At 47.0% G+C, this 21,183-nt stretch overlaps 1 pseudogene; it reads right to left on the bottom strand.

Annotated features, from left to right (window-relative positions):
- LOC121316459 overlaps positions 1-21,183 on the bottom strand; it is a 98,488-nt pseudogene that overhangs the window by 61,397 nt on the left and 15,908 nt on the right.

Genomic DNA, 21,183 nt, shown 5'->3' with positions numbered 1-21,183 from the left:
GGGCTTCTGTGAGGAGGACAGGGGAAATGTACCAGGTGCACTGTGTGACAGGGCTTCTGTGAGGAGGACAGGGGAAATGTACCAGGTGCACTGTGTGACAGGGCTTCTGTGAGGAGGACAGGGGAAATGTACCAGGTGCACTGTGTGACAGGGCTTCTGTGAGGAGGACAGGGGAAATGTACCAGGTGCACTGTGTGACAGGGCTTCTGTGAGGAGGACAGGGGAAATGTACCAGGTGCACTGTGTGACAGGGCTTCTGTGAGGAGGACAGGGGAAATGTACCAGGTGCACTGTGTGACAGGGCTTCTGTGAGGAGGACAGGGGAAATGTACCAGGTGCACTGTGTGACAGGGCTTCTGTGAGGAGGACAGGGGAAATGTACCAGGTGCACTGTGTGACAGGGCTTCTGTGAGGAGGACAGGGGAAATGTACCAGGTGCACTGTGTGACAGGGCTTCTGTGAGGAGGACAGGGGAAATGTACCAGGTGCACTGTGTGACAGGGCTTCTGTGAGGAGGACAGGGGAAATGTACCAGGTGCACTGTGTGACAGGGCTTCTGTGAGGAGGACAGGGGAAATGTACCAGGTGCACTGTGTGACAGGGCATCTGTGAGGAGGACAGGGGAAATGTACCAGGTGCACTGTGTGACAGGGCTTCTGTGAGGAGGACAGGGGAAATGTACCAGGTGCACTGTGTGACAGGGCTTCTGTGAGGAGGACAGGGGAAATGTACCAGGTGCACTGTGTGACAGGGCATCTGTGAGGAGGACAGGGGAAATGTACCAGGTGCACTGTGTGATAGGGCTTCTGTGAGAAGGACAGGAGAAATGTACCAGGTGCACTGTGTGACAGGGCTTCTGTGAGGAGGACAGGGGAAATGTACCAGGTTCACTGTGCTGACAGGGCTTCTGTTCCATTTATTTTATATATAAAAAGAAAAAAGGACTACAATTTCCATCAAGTTTGTTTCATTCAATCTTTCCAGTAAAATATTCTGTTAAATAGCATAGGTAAAGCTACTTGCATTAAGACGATGTAACAAATCAAATCCCCAATCAAAATTGTAATACAACACCAACACACTCCATTTTATCACACTGCACTAATCAGTGAGGTTACAACCCGGACTTGACCAACACTTCAGTGTTACTGCTTCTCTAGAGCCACACATCAAAATGAAATGGAGACAGGACTGCTTGAGGTATCGTTCTGTTACATTCGGGTAATTAAGTCTCATAAACCCTCCAAGCCTTCCCTGTCAGCGCTGCCAATTGGGTAACAGAGCTCTTAGATGTTTGGTGCAAAGACCCTCCCCCTCTCCTCACCCCAATGACCTTCTCTGAAGCCGCAGGTATTATTAACCACTTCAGCTCCAGGACGTACGCATGTACATCAAATGAATGAGCACTTGCAGTACCATGCCGTGCCTGCGTACGTCAAGGTCTGCCATCTATTCTATGTGTTATATGCTTTTTTTTCAATCTGATCTGTTTGTATACAGTGGCTTGCGAAAGTATTGACCCCCTTTGGCATTTTTCCTATTTTGTTGCCTTACAACCTGGAATTAAAATGGATTTTATTTGGATTTCATGTAATGGACATACACAAAATAGTCCAAATTGGTGAAGTGAAATGAAAAAAATAACTTGTTTCAAAAAATTCTAAAAAATAAATAACGGAAAAGTGGTGCGTGCATATGTATTCACCCCCTTTGCTATTAAGCCTCTAAATAAGATCTGGTGCAACCAATTACCTTCAGAAGTCAGTTAATGTAGTTAAATAAAGTCCACCTGTGTGCAATCTAAGTGTCACATGATCTGTCACATGATCTCAGTATATATACACCTGTTCTGAAAGGCCTCAGAGTCTGCAACACCACTAAGCAAGGGGCACCACCAAGCAAGCGGCACCATGAAGACCAAGGAGCTCTCCAAACAGGTCAGGGACAAAGTTGTGGAGAAGTAGAGATCAGGGTTTGGTTATAAAAAAATATCCGAAACTTTGAACATTCCACAGAGCACCATTAAAGCCGTTATTAAAAAATGGAAAGAATACGGCACCACAACAAATCTGGCAAGAGATGGCTGTCCACCAAAACTCACGGACCAGGCAAGGAGGGCATTAATCAGAGAGGCAACAAAGAGACCAAAGATAACCCTGAAGGAGCTGCAAAGCTCCACAGCGGAGATTGGAGTATCTGTCCATAGGACCACTTTAAGCCGTACACTCCACAGAGCTGGGCTTTACGGAAGAGTGGCCAGAAAAAAGCCATTACTTAAAGAAAAAAATAAGCAAACACGTTTGGTGTTCGCCAAAAGGCATGTGGGAGACTCCCCAAACATATGGAAGAAGGTACGTTTGTCAGATGAGACTAAAATTGAGCTTTTTGGCCATCAAGGAAAATGTTATGTCTGGCGCAAACCCAACACCTCATCACCCCGAGAACACCATCCCCACAGTGAAGCATGGTGGTGGCAGCATCATGCTGTGGGGATGTTTTTCATCGGCAGGGACTGGGAAACTAGTCAGAATTGAAGGAATGATGGATGATGCTAAATACAAGGAAATTCTTGAGGGAAACCTGTTTCAGTCTTCCAGAGATTTGAGACTGGGACGGAGGTTCACCTTCCAGCAGGACAATGACCCTAAGCATACTGCTAAAGCAACACTCGAGTGGTTTAAGGGGAAACATTTAAATGTCTTGGAATGGCCTAGTCAAAGTCCAGACCTCAATCCAATTGAGAATCTGTGATATGACTTAAAGATTGCTGTACACCAGCGGAACCCATCCAACTTGAAGGAGCTGGAGCAGTTTTGCCTGGAAGAATGGGCAAAAATCCCAGTGGCCAGATGTGCCAAGCTTATAGATACATACATACCCCAAGAGACTTGCAGCTGTAATTGCTGCAAAAGGTGGCTCTACAAAGTATTGACTTTGGTGGGGTGAATACTTATGCACGCTCAAGTTTTTTTTGTCTTATTTCTTGTTTGTTTCACAATAAAAAATATTTTGCATCTTCAAAGTGGTTGGCATGTTGTGTAAATCAAATGATACAAACCCCCAAAAAATCCATTTTAATTCCAGGTTGTAAGGCAACAAAATAGGAAAAATGCCAAGGGGGGTCAATATTTTCGCAAGCCACTGTACATGCCTGTCAAGAGGTGAGTGTTGTTGGTGTCTTATAATTACCAAAATAGTCTGTTTTTAATTAATAATAATCACTGTACTATGTTATTATTTTGTGTAACCTTTTGTTTGGGATTGAACACATTGCTGGTTTGGGGGTAAATGGCAGGTTTTCAGACCCAAACAAAAAGGTTTCACAAAATAATAACACAATACAGTAATCCAAAAGTGCTCCGGTTGTAGTGCAGTGGTGAGGTTAATGCTTGTTTAGTTCCTCTCTCAGTGCAGTAACGCACAGACCAGGAGCCATGCTTCTGGAGTTGAAGAGGTTAATGCTTGTTTAGTTCCTCTCTCAGTGCAGTAATGCACAGACCAGGCTCCATGCTTCTGGAGTTGAAGAGGTTAATGCTCGTTTAGTTCCTCTCTCAGTGCAGTAACGCACAGACCAGGCTCCATGTTCCTGGAGTTGAAGAGGTTAATGCTCGTTTAGTTCCTCTCTCAGTGCAGTAACGCACAGACCAGGCTCCATGCTTCTGGAGTTGAAGAGGTTAATGCTTGTTTAGTTCCTCTATCAGTGCAGTAACGCACAGACCAGGCTCCATGCTTCTGGAGTTGAAGAGGTTAATGCTCGTTTAGTTCCTCTCTCAGTGCAGTAACGCACAGACCAGGCTCCATGCTTCTGGAGTTGAAGAGGTTAATGCTCGTTTAGTTCCTCTCTCAGTGCAGTAACGCACAGACCAGGCTCCATGCTTCTGGAGTTGAAGAGGTTAATGCTCGTTTAGTTCCTCTATCAGTGCAGTAACGCACAGACCAGGCTCCATGCTTCTGGAGTTGAAGAGGTTAATGCTCGTTTAGTTCCTCTCTCAGTGCAGTAATTCACAGACCAGGCTCCATGCTTCTGGAGTTGAAGAGGTTAATGCTCGTTTAGTTCCTCTCTCAGTGCAGTAACGCACAGACCAGGCTCCATGCTTCTGGAGTTGAACAGGTTAATGCTTGTTTAGTTCCTCTCTCAGTGCAGTAACGCACAGAATAGGCTCCATGCTTCTGGAGTTGAAGTGGTTAATGCTCGTTCAGTTCCTCTCTCAGTGCAGTAACGCACAGACCAGGCTCCATGCTTCTGGAGTTGAAGAGGTTAATGCTCGTTTAGTTCCTCTGTCAGTGCAGTAATGCACAGACCAGGCTCCATGCTTCTGGAGTTGAAGAGGTTAATGCTCGTTTAGATCCTCTCTCAGTGCAGTAATGCACAGACCAGGCTCCATGCTTCTGGAGTTGAAGAGGTTAATGCTCGTTTAGTTCCTCTCTCAGTGCAGTAACGCACAGACCAGGCTCCATGCTTCTGGAGTTGAAGAGGTTAATGCTCGTTTAGTTCCTCTATCAGTGCAGTAACGCACAGACCAGGAGCCATGCTTCTGGAGTTGAAGAGGTTAATGCTCGTTTAGTTCCTCTCTCAGTGCAGTAACGCACAGACCAGGAGCCATGCTTCTGGAGTTGAAGAGGTTAATGCTCGTTTAGTTCCTCTCTCAGTGCAGTAACGCACAGACCAGGCTCCATGCTTCTGGAGTTGAAGAGGTTAATGCTCGTTTAGTTCCTCTCTCAGTGCAGTAACGCACAGACCAGGCTCCATGCTTCTGGAGTTGAAGAGGTTAATGCTCGTTTAGTTCCTCTCTCAGTGCAGTAACGCACAGACCAGGCTCCATGCTTCTGGAGTTGAAGAGGTTAATGCTCGTTTAGTTCCTCTCTCAGTGCAGTAATGCACAGACCAGGCTCCATGCTTCTGGAGTTGAAGAGGTTAATGCTCGTTTAGATCCTCTCTCAGTGCAGTAACGCACAGACCAGGCTCCATGCTTCTGGAGTTGAAGAGGTTAATGCTTGTTTAGTTCCTCTCTCAGTGCAGTAACACACAGACCAGGAGCCATGCTTCTGGTGTTGAAGAGGTTAATGCTTGTTTAGTTCCTCTCTCAGTGCAGTAATGCACAGACCAGGCTCCATGCTTTAACACACCTGATGACTATATTTTCTCTGGAATCACTGAATGGGGACAATCATACCTTTTCCATGCCTGGGGGAATCTAGGCCAGCAAGTAATTCACTGCAATTATGTAGCCTAGGAATAGATTGGTCTGCCTTGTACCTTTGCAAACTGCTCAAGAAAAGAAAAGCATCTCTTCTGACAACATTTGGGGGAAATAAATATATGGTTGTAGCTTTTAGCATTGCAAACACTGCAGACTTGATGTCAGTGGTTCTGGAGCATTTGGAAAAGTACACAGGCTATGTAAATATTTTATTATTTCGGGACTGCGTTGGAATACTCACCTTCCAGCAGCTTGTCAGGAACGTCTGCCTGGAATCGAGGTCCCACTCGGATCTCCCCCTTGTCTGCCAGGAGAGTCTTCTGTGTGGGGTCGTACACCAGGGAATAGAAAAAGAGTCCTGCAGGAATGAGGGGAAGGAAGGGGGCAGGAGGGGTTTGCAGGTTTGAAACAGGACACAGGTTTCATCACGCTGGTCACTGCTGCATTATTACAGCCTTTAGCTGCTACTCAACCACACTACAGGGCTCTGTGTGCTTCTATTTGTAATGAAAAACAGACATGCCCCCTCGGACTCCGAGGCAAACAGAATACTCTCATTAAGAGGCCCAATATAAAAAGCCCATTCCTCATTGATTCATAATAAAGTTGAAACTAGAAATCTAAATCTGGACAGTGAATCAAAAAATTGAATTTTAATTAAAAGCACAAGGAGGAATGGAAATGGAATTTTAATTAAAAGCACAAGGAGGAATGGAAACTGAATTTTAATTAAAAGCACAAGGATGTACCTGGTATGGTAAATGATCATTATGTAACGAGACTCATCTCCTTATCCACCATCGTCTTTCTACTTCAGTTCCTCATCCCAATTAGTCTCTTGTGTTTATCGTTCATATCTTTCTGCACATTTTGTATGCAATTTAAGTATCTCCTATTATGTGTGTGTGATCAGTGAATCAAAGCTCTCTCTGGTTAGAAAAACAAACCACTAAGTTCCCGACCAAGAATGAAGGGAACACCTGCAAATTCGAACTGAGAAGTGGAGCAGAGGGTTCCTTTAAATACACCGGTGGAGGTAACTGAGAAAGAAAAGAAGGGCAAACCAAGGGGCAGCGTGGAGTCGTCCATCAGTGCAAATTACCAGTTACAGAATTAGAAGAATGAAAAACTAACATTTCAAATCAGAGGTAGTCACTTCGATTTTAACACATGAAGTACAAATACAAAACAATCACAACACTAGCTACATTTATGTGAATCATTACATTTAGACTAACTTTAGCAGTTAACAATTGAGTAAGTTATCATAAAATTATAAACAGGTAGATGCCAGTTAAAAAAAAACACACACACACACACAAAAAAGCTCTATAAAAGTGCAAAGCAGTCATTCCTCACATGAGGACAGTGGCACAAGTGTTAAGGACAGCGAACGCATCCTCAACCTCTACTGAACTGACTGAAGCAGTGGCAGATCTACAGCCCAGGAAAATACCAGGTTTGTTCAGATCGAATATTAAAAGACTAAAGAGACTCGCACCAGATTTCAGAACTTATCTTGGAAAGACCCCATCTTTTAATGACTGGACAGACTGGTAATCAGATCGATTGAATAAAGACCCCATCTTATAATGACTGGACAGACTGGTAATCGGATCGATTGAATAAGCCTCCTTATCTCTTTGTCAAGGTAGCCAAGCACGGCTTCCGTTTCATTCAGGAGGGCCACGCTGCACTTTCCCCTGCCAAGGAAGAGAGGCATTAAGAGTTGAACAGGAGCCCCCACCCTCAGGAGGGTCCAGGCATTGAGAGCATTGATCATGAGCCAACGCCAATCCACTCCTCCATAGTTTAAAATGAACAACCTTGAAGCCATGTTCACACACCGTTTTAGAAAGGCAGACTGGTGGGTACTTACAGAATGAGAAAATTACACTTCTACAACATTGCCTTTGCTTCATTGGTTCAGAGAATTAGGGATGTAAGATACAATAGTCTCACAATATGCATTACATCATCAACTACAGTATGTGGGGAATGGCATCACAATCACATTAATAGGGTTACTTAGAAATAACTGAGTGTAGTTGCCATGGCATCCAAAGCCTAGAAGTACCTCCACTGTTTGTTTTCAAGCACACTTTCCGTTGACAAAGGTATGTAAACATATTAAAACGTAGGAAAGTTGGATCTTTTACAAAAACTTTACTCCTGGGATATTTTTCTATTTTAACGCATTATACAGTGTAAGGTCTTGCTGAAAAATAAAGGCACACACACACACAGGGGCCAGGTCCCCTGCTCCTGCTGCTGTGCTGTCTCTGCCTGCGTTCTGAGCAATACAACGGCCTTTATTGCTTTTTGAAAACGAACGAATATTCAAACAAACATTTAAATTGAGTGCATATCCAAACATGAAAATCCCATGCTCGTCCCAGCACAAGTTTTGTGAAATTTAGGTTTATATACAAGACACTAAATCTTCTCTAATAAAAGTCTAGCTCTTGTAATTGAGACACACCATATTGCACTTTGAATTCCACACCAAAAAACCAAAATAAAGCACACCCTGCCTTTGAAAATAAATAAATAATAATAACAATAATAATAATAATAATAATAATAATAAATCACACAGACTCCAAACCCAACCAGGCCCTGACTGTGCGGAATCCAAATTACTAAATTAAAGTGCCATCTGTCCTCTTCCAGGCCTCATTGATTCTGCGAACTGTGTAGGTCTGGAAATTAAAAAAAATACAGCCTCATAAATTTCATAACAGCGATTCTGGTAACGTTTTTATGAGCAGATTTGCTTTTATTTTTTCTGGAAACAAAACCCTTCATTTTCCCAGACTGTGTCACAGGCTTCTAAAAGCCCTGCACTGAAGGAGTTGCCCTTTAGCACCTCAAGAAATTCCAGGACACTGCGCTCACGCCCCAGCTGCATGAAGGCAGGACTCTACAGGACTGGAGTTCCCAGAACTGGGGCTGATCTTCAGGAGGCAAGGGCAGCCTGGATTGCAGGAGCAGGGAAGCACTCTGGCTGATACAGCCCAATATACCCCCAGATTTCTATATTCTCAATAACATGTTCCAAAGCATGTCCAGGTTCTCTCATAACTGAACGGTTCTCTCGATACGTTAAAAAAAAAAATTATATATATATATATATATATATATGTGTGTGTGTGTGTGTGTGCGTGAAATGGAGACAGCCCCCACACACCCTCTATCCAGATTAACGTACACTAAAAAACTCACCCTAGAGAAGAAAGTTTCAAAGCAATAAACACTGAAGTGTACGACACAAATAACCAAGTAAATAAAGCTCTCAGCGGAGGAGTGAGGCTGAGGGTGGGTGCCTGAGAGGAGAGCACGTCTCTACGACTACGTGTCATCAAAAGGAAAGCGCGGCTGCGTGCAGTATAGCAGAATGTCCAAAACTATTGGCTCACAGACACCAAACTTTGCAGAACCAAATTATATTAACAAAAAAAAAAGGTTATAGGCTAGACTTAATATTTCTAGTTCACATGGAACCTGACGTGCCTGTCTCTGAGCGACTGCTCGTACCTGATGTGCCCGTCTCTGTGAGCGACTGCTCGTACCTGATGTGCCCGTCTCTGTGAGCGACTGCTCGTACCTGATGTGCCCGTCTCTGTGAGCGACTGCTCGTACCTGATGTGCCCGTCTCTGTGAGCGACTGCTCGTACCTGATGTGCCCGTCTCTGTGAGCGACTGCTCGTACCTGATGTGCCAGTCTCTGTGAGCGACTGCTCGTACCTGATGTGCCCGTCTCTGTGAGCGACTGCTCGTACCTGATGTGCCCGTCTCTGTGAGCGACTGCTCGTACCTGATGTGCCCGTCTCTGTGAGCGACTGCTCGTACCTGATGTGCCCGTCTCTGTGAGCGACTGCTCGTACCTGATGTGCCCGTCTCTGTGAGCGACTGCTCGTACCTGATGTGCCCGTCTCTGAGCGACTGCTCGTACCTGATGTGCCCGTCTCTGTGAGCGACTGCTCGTACCTGATGTGCCCGTCTCTGTGAGCGACTGCTCGTACCTGATGTGCCCGTCTCTGAGCGACTGCTCGTACCTGATGTGCCAGTCTCTGTGAGCGACTGCTCGTACCTGATGTGCCAGTCTCTGTGAGCGACTGCTCGTACCTGATGTGCCCGTCTCTGTGAGCGACTGCTCGTACCTGATGTGCCCGTCTCTGTGAGCGACTGCTCGTACCTGATGTGCCCGTCTCTGTGAGCGACTGCTCGTACCTGATGTGCCCGTCTCTGTGAGCGACTGCTCGTACCTGATGTGCCTGTCTGTGAGTGATTGCTCGTACCTGATGTGCCCGTCTCTGTGAGTGATTGCTCGTACCTGATGTGAGTGGCTGAAGGCGACTCATACTGCCGGGACAGGAAGAGCTCCCGGTGTCTCAGCTGGTGCTTGTGTTTCTCTGTCAGCTCGGGCGCACATGGGCTCCGGCTTTCCTCCTGCAGGCCCTCTGAACACGACAGCAAAATAGACATTAAACACAGAACCAAATCACACTGTACAGTGCAGGGATTGCACCCCCAGGGCTGTGCCCCCCACCCCCCGCGCAGTGCAGCTGCACAAACAGATTACTCAATTATTGGGATTGAGCTCCAGCTGCTAGGGTTTGTGACGATTGCTGCTGGAGAACAGCGATCCACACAAATGCAAGCAGCTGTTCCTTCACTTGTTTCATTTGCAATAGTGGAATAACCCATCAACACCAATGACCCTCACCTGTGGAGAGCTTGATCCAGACAATCGAATAATCGTTTCGGGCAGCACTATGGTAAAAACTGAATGAAATAAAACAAACCCACATACATATTACATGCTCCACAATAGTTATTTCTGGAGTGTATTGGGAGCTCCTCAGTGTCTTCGATTCACGTCCCAGCCTCTTTTGGTGTCTGGTTCAAGGAAGCCCAATCACTACCAACAGACTACCGTCACAGCCTGGCACTTTCTACAGTAAGTGGGACTGGTGCCTTCCGGATAAGCGTTATATTGAGGGATATCATACAGACAAGGCCTTCTACTGCATGGCATCTTTCCCTGCACAGACAGACAGCACCCTTCTCCAGCACAACAAACACCTTTTACAAGCTCTTCAATAGTCAGGACAGAGAACTAGCTTGCACGATTGCACCTCAGAATGCATGGTGCAAGAACCCAGCCACTGAGTAGTGGAGCACTGGAGGGGAAAAAACAGTAAAAGCCACCTAGTGCAGCATCGCTTAATAAAAGCAGCATCAATTATTACTAGACACTTTCAAGAATAATTACTAGACACAGTCACGAATAATTAGACGTGCCATGAGAATATCAATTGCTTTCAATTGCTGTTTATAATGAAAAACACAATGGAGCGTGGATTGCAAGATCTCATCTGATCATTTACTTATAGAGTGTCTCTTTGCATCTGTGCAGGGATTAAACTGGAGGAAATCAAAACCCGAAAGTCTCATTGTGGGAACAGCACTGAGCCTCACTGGACAAAACTTTAGACTTACTAGGAAGGCACATCTCTATTATTAATGCATCAAACTTTATTAATCAAAATCGGTAGGGAGAGCTAGAGGCACAACTCACTTTAGGATAGGATAACATTACAGAAACCAGTATGGATCCTGGGGGAAAGTGCGTGTGTGTGTGTGTGTGTGTGAGGGGGGGGAGGGGAGGGGGGGGGGGGGGGGCGACAACCTGCTATTCAATAGCTGTGAGCTTGTACACTCATTAGACATGTCAGGAAGGCAATGCTTTTTATTCTGCTCATATTTCTGCCTCAGAGGAGTTTCTCTATGAAACAGGAGCATACAGACGGATGGATTCCCCCTTGGCTGCAAATACATTCATTTATGACATGTGTAACCAACAGATTCCAGCAATGCTCTCTGCTGCAGCCACTTCACTTCAAACCACCACTCGCCTTCACAGTGCATGCAGCTCAATACAGAATGAAGAGGAGCCGTTCACAGTGCATGCAGCTCAATACAGAATCAAGAGGAGCCATTCACAGTGCATGCAGCGCAATACAGAATCAAGAGGACCCGTTCACAGTGCATGCAGCTCAATACAGAATCAAGGGGAGCCGTTCACAGTCCATGCAGCTCAATACAGAATCAAGAGGAGCCGTTCACAGTCCATGCAGCTCAATACAGAATCAAGAGGAGCCGTTCACAGTGCATGCAGCTCAATACAGAATGAAGAGGAGCCGTTCACAGTCCATGCAGTTCAATACAGAATGAAGAGGAGCCATTCACAGTCCATGCAGCTCAATACAGAATCAAGAGAAGCCGTTCATAATGCATGCAACTCAATACAGAATCAAGAGGAGCCGTTCACAGTCCATGCAGCTCAATACAGAATCAAGAGGAGCCGTTCACAGTCCATGCAGCTCAATACAGAATCAAGAGGAGCCATTCACAGTCCATGCAGCTCAACATGAAATTAACAGGAGCCGCTGCTTTTTGACATCACTTATTTTCTTCAAGGGGAAACCAGGCTGAGATCTGACAGCTCATTCAAGCTGAGAATTGAGAATGACCTGCCATTACCTCTCCCAAGACATAACATTCAACTAAAGCACTGGGCTGCTGAAGCAAATAAAGAAATATAGATTTCCCTGCACTTTGACAGCCTGATGAACAGAGTGGAAATTGTACGGTCTATTATGGTGTTTCGTCAATAAGTGAATGTTCATTGGTGTTGGGACAGCATTGCATTCTGGAACACACTGTATTGCTGATTCATAATGTTTGGAGGTTAAACTGTCAGCTTGAGTGCACAGGCTTAATTACGCAATTGCTGCAGATGCACACAAGGCAACTAACTGCAAGCCAGCCTGCCATCCAAATCACCCCAAAAATAATCCAAAATGTTTTCGCTACATTCTAAGCTTAAAAGCTACACTTTGGAAGACTCCCACTCCCACAACACACACACACCAACAATCTGTAGTAGGCACTGTGTGTGCGACTTTGTAATTTAGTTTGGTTTCTGATGGAGATTATCCTGGAATGAACTCGCCTGCTCGCTCAGTCGCTGGCTGGCACACAGTGACTGGGATCAAAGGGTTTTACAAAAACAGCAGCAGCTCAGCCCCTGAAGGCCAGAGGCCCTGGGATGCCCCTTATAGACCACGCTCTCTCACCACTAATCTGACGTTAAGGCCATCATGTCAGTAATGGAACGCTGCTAGCTGTATCATCGGTGCACTGCTAAGAGCAGACCAGGACTCCTGAGCTGTGTGTACGGCCCAGACCAGAACAGGACTCCTGAGCGGGGTGTACTGCCCAGACCAGAACAGGACTCCTGAGCGGGGTGTACTGCCCAGACCAGAACAGGACTCCTGAGCAGGGTGTACTGCCCAGACCAGACCAGGACAGAGTGGAGTGGACTGCACACATCAGACCAGGACAGAGTGGAATGTACTGCCCAGACCAGGACTCCAGAGCAGGGTGCACAGAGGGCATGAACCAGTCCCACAGCCTACACGCAGTACAAACCCATCGCATTCACCCGCTGTATAACCCCATCAATCACATTCACACGCTGTGCAACCCCATCACATTCACACACTGTACAACCCCATCACACACTGTACAACCCCATCACATTCACCCGCTGTACAACCCCATCACACACTGTACAACCCCATCACACACTGTACAACCCCATCACATTCACACGCTGTACAACCCCATCACATTCACACGCTGTGCAACCCCATCACATTCACACGCTGTGCAACCCCATCACATTCACCCGCTGTACAACCCCATCACACACTGTACAACCCCATCACATTCACCCGCTGTACAACCCCATCACATTCACACGCTGTGCAACCCCATCACATTCACCCGCTGTACAACCCCATCACATTCACCCTCTGTACAACCCCATCACACACTGTACAACCCCATCACAACCCCAACCCCATCACATTCACACGCTGTACAACCCCATCACATTCACACGCTGTACAACCCCATCACATTCACACGCTGTACAACCCCATCACATTCACACGCTGTACAACCCCATCACACACTGTACAACCCCATCACATTCACCCGCTGTACAACCCCATCACATTCACCCGCTGTACAACCCCATCACATTCACCCGCTGTACAACCCCATCACATTCACCCGCTGTACAACCCCATCACACATTCACACGCTGTGCAACCCCATCACATTCACCCGCTGTACAACCCCATCAATCACATTCACACGCTGTACAACCCCATCACATTCACCCGCTGTACAACCCCATCACACACATTCACACGCTGTACAACCCCATCACATTCACACGCTGTACAACCCCATCACATTCACACGCTGTACAACCCCATCACATTCACACGCTGTACAACCCCATCACACACTGTACAACCCCATCACATTCACCCGCTGTACAACCCCATCAATCACATTCACACGCTGTACAACCCCATCACATTCACACGCTGTACAACCCCATCACACATTCACACTCTGCACAACCCCATCACATTCACACGCTGTACAACCCCATCACACATTCACACGCTGTACAACCCCATCACATTCACACTCTGTACAACCCCATCACACACTCACACAACCCCATCACATTCACCCGCTGTACAACCCCATCAATCACATTCACATGCTGTGCAACCCCATCACATTCACACGCTGTACAACCCCATCACATTCACACACTGTACCAACCCCATCAACCCCATCACATTCACACGCTGTACAACCCCATCACACATTCACACGCTGTACAACCCCATCACATTCACACGCTGTACAACCCCATCACATTCACACGCTGTACAACCCCATCACACATTCACACGCTGTGCAACCCCATCACATTCACACGCTGTACAACCCCATCACATTCACACGCTGTACAACCCCATCATCACATTCACACGCTGTACAACCCCATCACATTCACACGCTGTACAACCCCATCACATTCACACGCTGTACAACCCCATCACATTCACACGCTGTCACACACTGTACAACCCCATCACATTCACCCGCTGCACAACCCCATCACACATTGTGCTGTACCCCATCACATTCACACGCTGTACAACCCCATCACATTCACACGCTGTACAACCCCATCACATTCACACGCTGTACAACCCCATCACATTCACACGCTGTACAACCCCATCACATTCACACGCTGTACAACCCCATCACACACTGTACAACCCCATCACATTCACCCGCTGTACAACCCCATCACATTCACACGCTGTACAACCCCATCACATTCACACGCTGTGCAACCCCATCACATTCACACGCTGTACAACCCCATCACACATTCACACAACCCCATCACCCATCACATTCACACGCTGTACAACCCCATCACATTCACACTCTGCACAACCCCATCACATTCACACGCTGTACAACCCCATCACATTCACCCGCTGTACAACCCCATCACATTCACACGCTGTACAACCCCATCACATTCACACACTGTACAACCCCATCACATTCACACGCTGTACAACCCCATCACATTCACACACTGTACAACCCCATCACATTCACACGCTGTACAACCCCATCAATCACATTCACACGCTGTACAACCCCATCACATTCACCCGCTGTACAACCCCATCAATCACATTCACACGCTGTACAACCCCATCACATTCACCCGCTGTACAACCCCATCACATTCACACGCTGTGCAACCCCATCACATTCACCCGCTGTACAACCCCATCAATCACATTCACACGCTGTGCAACCCCATCACATTCACCCGCTGTACAACCCCATCACACATTCACACGCTGTACAACCCCATCACATTCACCCGCTGTACAACCCCATCAATCACATTCACACGCTGTGCAACCCCATCACATTCACACGCTGTACAACCCCATCACACACACACTGTACAACCCCATCACATTCACCCGCTGTACAACCCCATCAATCACATTCACACGCTGTACAACCCCATCACATTCACACTCACATTCACACGCTGTACAACCCCATCACATTCACACGCTGTACAACCCCATCACATTCACACACTGTACAACCCCATCACACACTGTACAACCCCATCACATTCACACGCTGTACAACCCCATCACATTCACATGTACAACCCCATCAATCACATTCACACGCTGTGCAACCCCATCACATTCACACGCTGTACAACCCCATCACACACTGTACAACCCCATCACATTCACACGCTGTACAACCCCATCACATTCACACGCTGTGCAACCCCATCACACACACGCTGTGCAACCCCATCACATTCACACGCTGTACAACCCCATCAATCACATTCACACACTTGTGCGACATCACATAACAACAGTGTACAACACCATTGGGGTGTACGTGTGACAACCCCATGTTGGGGTCACCGTGTGACAACCCCATCACACATGTTAACCCCATCACATTCACACGCTGTACAACCCCATCAATCACATTCACACGCTGTACAACCCCATCACATTCACACGCTGTACAACCCCATCACATTCACACGCTGTACAACCCCATCACATTCACACGCTGTACAACCCCATCACATTCACACGCTGTACAACCCCATCACACATTCACACGCTGTACAACCCCATCACACATTCACACGCTGTGCAACCCCATCACATTCACACTCTGCACAACCCCATCACATTCACCCGCTGTACAACCCCATCACACATTCACACGCTGTACAACCCCATCACATTCACACGCTGTACAACCCCATCACATTCACACGCTGTGCAACCCCATCACATTCACACTCTGTACAACCCCATCACACACTGTACAACCCCATCACATTCACACGCTGTACAACCCCATCACACACTGTACAACCCCATGTGTAAGTGTTCGTGATCATGTTGCGGGTATGTAAGTGTGCGACACGTGGGGTAGTGACAGTGTTCGACACGTGGGGGGTAGTTAGTGTAAGTGGTGTAGTGACACGTTGGTAGTGTAAGTGTGCACTCTGTTGGGGTAGTGTAAGTGACACGTTGGGGTAGTGTAAGTGTGACGACATGTTGGGGTAGGTAAGTACACATGCCATGGGCATGTGGGGTAGTTACCCAACCCCATCACATTCACCCGCTGTACAACCCCATCACACATTCACACGCTGTGCAACCCCATCACATTCACACGCTGTACAACCCCATCACACACTGTACAACCCCATCACATTCACCCGCTGTACAACCCCATCACACACTGTACAACCCCATCACATTCACACGCTGTACAACCCCATCACACATTCACACGCTGTGCAACCCCATCACATTCACACGCTGCACAACCCCATCACACACTGTACAACCCCATCACATTCACCCGCTGTACAACCCCATCACATTCACACGCTGTACAACCCCATCACATTCACACGCTGTACAACCCCATCACATTCACACGCTGTACAACCCCATCACACACTGTACAACCCCATCACATTCACACGCTGTACAACCCCATCACATTCACCCGCTGTACAACCCCATCAATCACATTCACACGCTGTACAACCCCATCACATTCACACGCTGTACAACCCCATCACATTCACACGCTGTACAACCCCATCACATTCACCCGCTGTACAACCCCATCAATCACATTCACACGCTGTGCAACCCCATCACATTCACACTCTGCACAACCCCATCACACACTGTACAACCCCATCACATTCACCCGCTGTACAACCCCATCAATCACATTCACACGCTGTGCAACCCCATCACATTCACACGCTGTACAACCCCATCACATTCACACGCTGTACAACCCCATCACATTCACACGCTGTGCAACCCCATCACATTCACACGCTGCACAACCCCATCACACACTGTACAACCCCATCACATTCACCCGCTGTACAACCCCATCAATCACATTCACACGCTGTGCAACCCCATCACATTCACACGCTGTACAACCCCATCACACACACGCTGTACAACCCCATCACATTCACCCGCTGTATAACCCCACACTCACGCTGTACAACCCCATCACATTCACACGCTGTACAACCCCATCAATCACATTAACATGCTGTGCAACCCCATCACATTCACACGCTGCACAACCCCATCACACACTGTCACAACCTGTGCAACCCACATTCACATTCTGTACAACCCCATCAATCACATTCACACGCTGTACAACCCCATCACATTCACACTCTGCACAACCCCATCACTGCTGTACAACCCCATCACACATTCACACGCTGTACAACCCCATCACATTCACACGCTGTACAACCCCATCACACACTGTACAACCCCATCACACACTGTACAACCCCATCACATTCACCCGCTGTATAACCCCTCAATCACATTCACACGCTGTGCAACCCCATCACATTCACACGCTGCACAACCCCATCACACACTGTACAACCCCATCACATTCACCCGCTGTACAACCCCATCAATCACATTCACACGCTGTGCAACCCCATCACATTCACACTCTGCACAACCCCATCACACACTGTACAACCCCATCACATTCACCCGCTGTACAACCCCATCAATCACATTCACACGCTGTACAACCCCATCACACACACACTGCACAACCCCATCACACACTGTACAACCCCATCACATTCACACGCTGTACAACCCCATCACATTCACACGCTGTACAACCCCATCACATTCACACTCTGCACAACCCCATCACACACTGTACAACCCCATCACATTCACCCGCTGTACAACCCCATCAATCACATTCACACGCTGTGCAACCCCATCACATTCACACTCTGTACAACCCCATCACACACTGTACAACCCCATCACATTCACCCGCTGTACAACCCCATCAATCACATTCACACGCTGTGCAACCCCATCACATTCACACTCTGCACAACCCCATCACACACTGTACAACCCCATCACATTCACCCGCTGTACAACCCCATCAATCACATTCACACGCTGTGCAACCCCATCACATTCACACTCTGCACAACCCCATCACACACTGTACAACCCCATCACATTCACACGCTGTACAACCCCATCACACACTGTACAACCCCATCACATTCACACGCTGTACAACCCCATCACACACTGTACAACCCCATCACATTCACACGCTGTACAACCCCATCACATTCACACGCTGTACAACCCCATCACACACTGTACAACCCCATCACATTCACACACTGTACAACCCCATCACATTCACACGCTGTACAACCCCATCACATTCACACACTGTACAACCCCATCACACACTGTACAACCCCATCACATTCACACGCTGTACAACCCCATCAATCACATTCACACGCTGTACAACCCCATCACATTCACACGCTGTACAACCCCATCAATCACATTCACACGCTGTGCAACCCCATCACATTCACACGCTGTACAACCCCATCACATTCACACGCTGTACAAACCCATCACATTCACACGCTGTACAAACCCATCGCCTACATTTCACACAATTTCAAAATCTAAAAAACAAATACCCTTAAACCTTTATTGTCAAACGTTGCTTTCAGGCAGCATTCAATATTTTATTTTACCAACAGTTATTTTTTTCTTTGGCAAGATGTAGCGTTAGAAGACATATATCCTTCAACTTTCAACTTGTAAATGGTGTGGCTGAACACGGCACAGAATCCAGGGTTAAGGGAACTCACTTGCATGCTTATCTGCAAGCTGTATCAGACTGTTTGAAATGTCTCGTCTCCTGTAGAAGCAGACCACCTTCGCTTCAACGTTGCCATTCGCGTTCTGAAAAAAAGCACATCAAATCGTTAACTTAGTACTTGCAATACAAGACAAAAAAAAACAGCATTTACTGAACACTTCAACCCAATCACTATTAGGCACAACAACTGGCATGCCACTATCGGTATCACAGAATTACAAGCATTGAAAACAAATAAAAAGAAAACCTGGAGTGGCATACAAACATAGAAGAAAGATTTAAACAGAGGCCACATTTCCATCGGCACTATCAAATAAGCCAACTCCATCGCCGATCCCATGTGCAGCAGGGATGGAAATAAAACCCCTACTGCACAGCAGTTTCGCCCATTCCAAGCTTTACTATGAGCTTGATCAGCTCCAGTGTATAAGTAACAAGCTCAAGCATGTCTCAATAAACTCATAGTAAAAACCGGGAATGGATCAAACTGCTGTGCAACAGGAGTCTTATTTCTATCCCTAAAATAATCCAGGCTAGCTCCACCTTGATCAGCTCAGACAATTTAAACAAATCAACACACTGCACCAACACAGAACTACAGGCACCTCCATGAGACACAGCGGGCATGATGACAACAGACTGACAACAGGGTCAACAAGTGTGCCAGTAACACACTGTCTACTCCCAGACACGGCTATAGTACAGTCATCTGACTACCACTGAAACGTAGACCAGCAGATGCAACGTGTTCACCAGCTCATGCAGGTTGAGTTGCTATGGTGTGCAGATACAACATGTTCAGTACCAGCTCATGCAGGTTGAGTTGCTATGGTGTGCAGATACAACATGTTCAGTACCAGCTCATGCAGGTTGAGTTGCTATGGGGTGCAGATACAGCGTGATCAGTACCAGCTCACGCAGGTTGAGTTGCTATGGGGTGCAGATACAGCGTGATCAGTACCAGCTCACGCAGGTTGAGTTGCTGTGGGGTGCAGATACAGTGTGTTCAGTACCAGCTCACGCAGGTTGAGTTGCTATGGTGTGCAGATACAACATGTTCAGTACCAGCTCACGCAGGTTGAGTTGCTATGGGGTGCAGATACAACATGTTCAGTACCAGCTCATGCAGGTTGAGTTGCTATGGGGTGCAGATACAGCGTGATCAGTACCAGCTCACGCAGGTTGAGTTGCTGTGGGGTGCAGATACAGTGTGTTCAGTACCAGCTCACGCAGGTTGAGTTGCTATGGGGTGCAGATACAGCGTGTTCAGTACCAGCTCATGCAGGTTGAGTTGCTATGGGGTGCAGATACAAAGTGTTCAGTACCAGCTCACGCAGGTTGAGTTGCTATGGGGTGCAGATACAGTGTGTTCAGTACCAGCTCACGCAGGTTGAGTTGCTATGGGGTGCAGATACAGTGTGTTCAGTACCAGCTCACGCAGGTTGAGTTGCTATGGTGTGCAGATACAGCGTGTTCAGTACCAGCTCACGCAGGTTGAGTTGCTATGGTGTGCAGATACAGTGTGTTCAGTACCAGCTCAAGCAGGTTGAGTTGCTATGGTGTGCAGATACAGTGTGTTCAGTAAAACCAGCTCACGCAGGTTGAGTTGCTATGGTGTGCAGATACAGTGTGTTCAGTACCAGCTTAAGCAGGTTTAGTTGCTATAGGGTGCAGTGTACAGGTATATTGTGTTGTACAAGAAGATATATAGCTTTGCCCTGATAAATTAAAATAAAAGCAGGGATGCTGTTCATATTCTTACCCATCGTGTATGGAAACAGAAATCCTCTACATCAGGGGTGCCAAACACCCGGCCCGCGGAATATTTATTTTTAAATTTTTTATTTTTTTTTACATGTATTCAAAGGCAAAACGTCTGTCAGAAATAATTCCCTTTGTGAGACTTTATAGATATACTGTGGTGGAGGCTGGCGGAGGGATTTACTCTGCTGGAGCAGCTGCTCGCTCTCCCTTGCTTGCCATTGTCACTGCTGCTAGTCGGGGCGTGTCCTGCCTGTGCGCTCTGACTGTCAGCCAAGATCAGCCCCACGCACTTGTGAGTGTTGCTGTTCACTCTACTTGCTAAATAAAACAACTAGCTATCTTGGAAGATAAAATATGTATGCTTGGATTCTTACCACACTGCTACAAAAAAAAAAAAAATATATATATATATATATATATATATATATATATATATATATATACA

The sequence above is a fragment of the Polyodon spathula genome, chromosome 5 (assembly GCF_017654505.1).
Source record: "Polyodon spathula isolate WHYD16114869_AA chromosome 5, ASM1765450v1, whole genome shotgun sequence".
Lineage (NCBI taxonomy): Eukaryota > Metazoa > Chordata > Actinopteri > Acipenseriformes > Polyodontidae > Polyodon > Polyodon spathula.
This window is presented reverse-complemented; position numbering and strand designations above follow the sequence as displayed.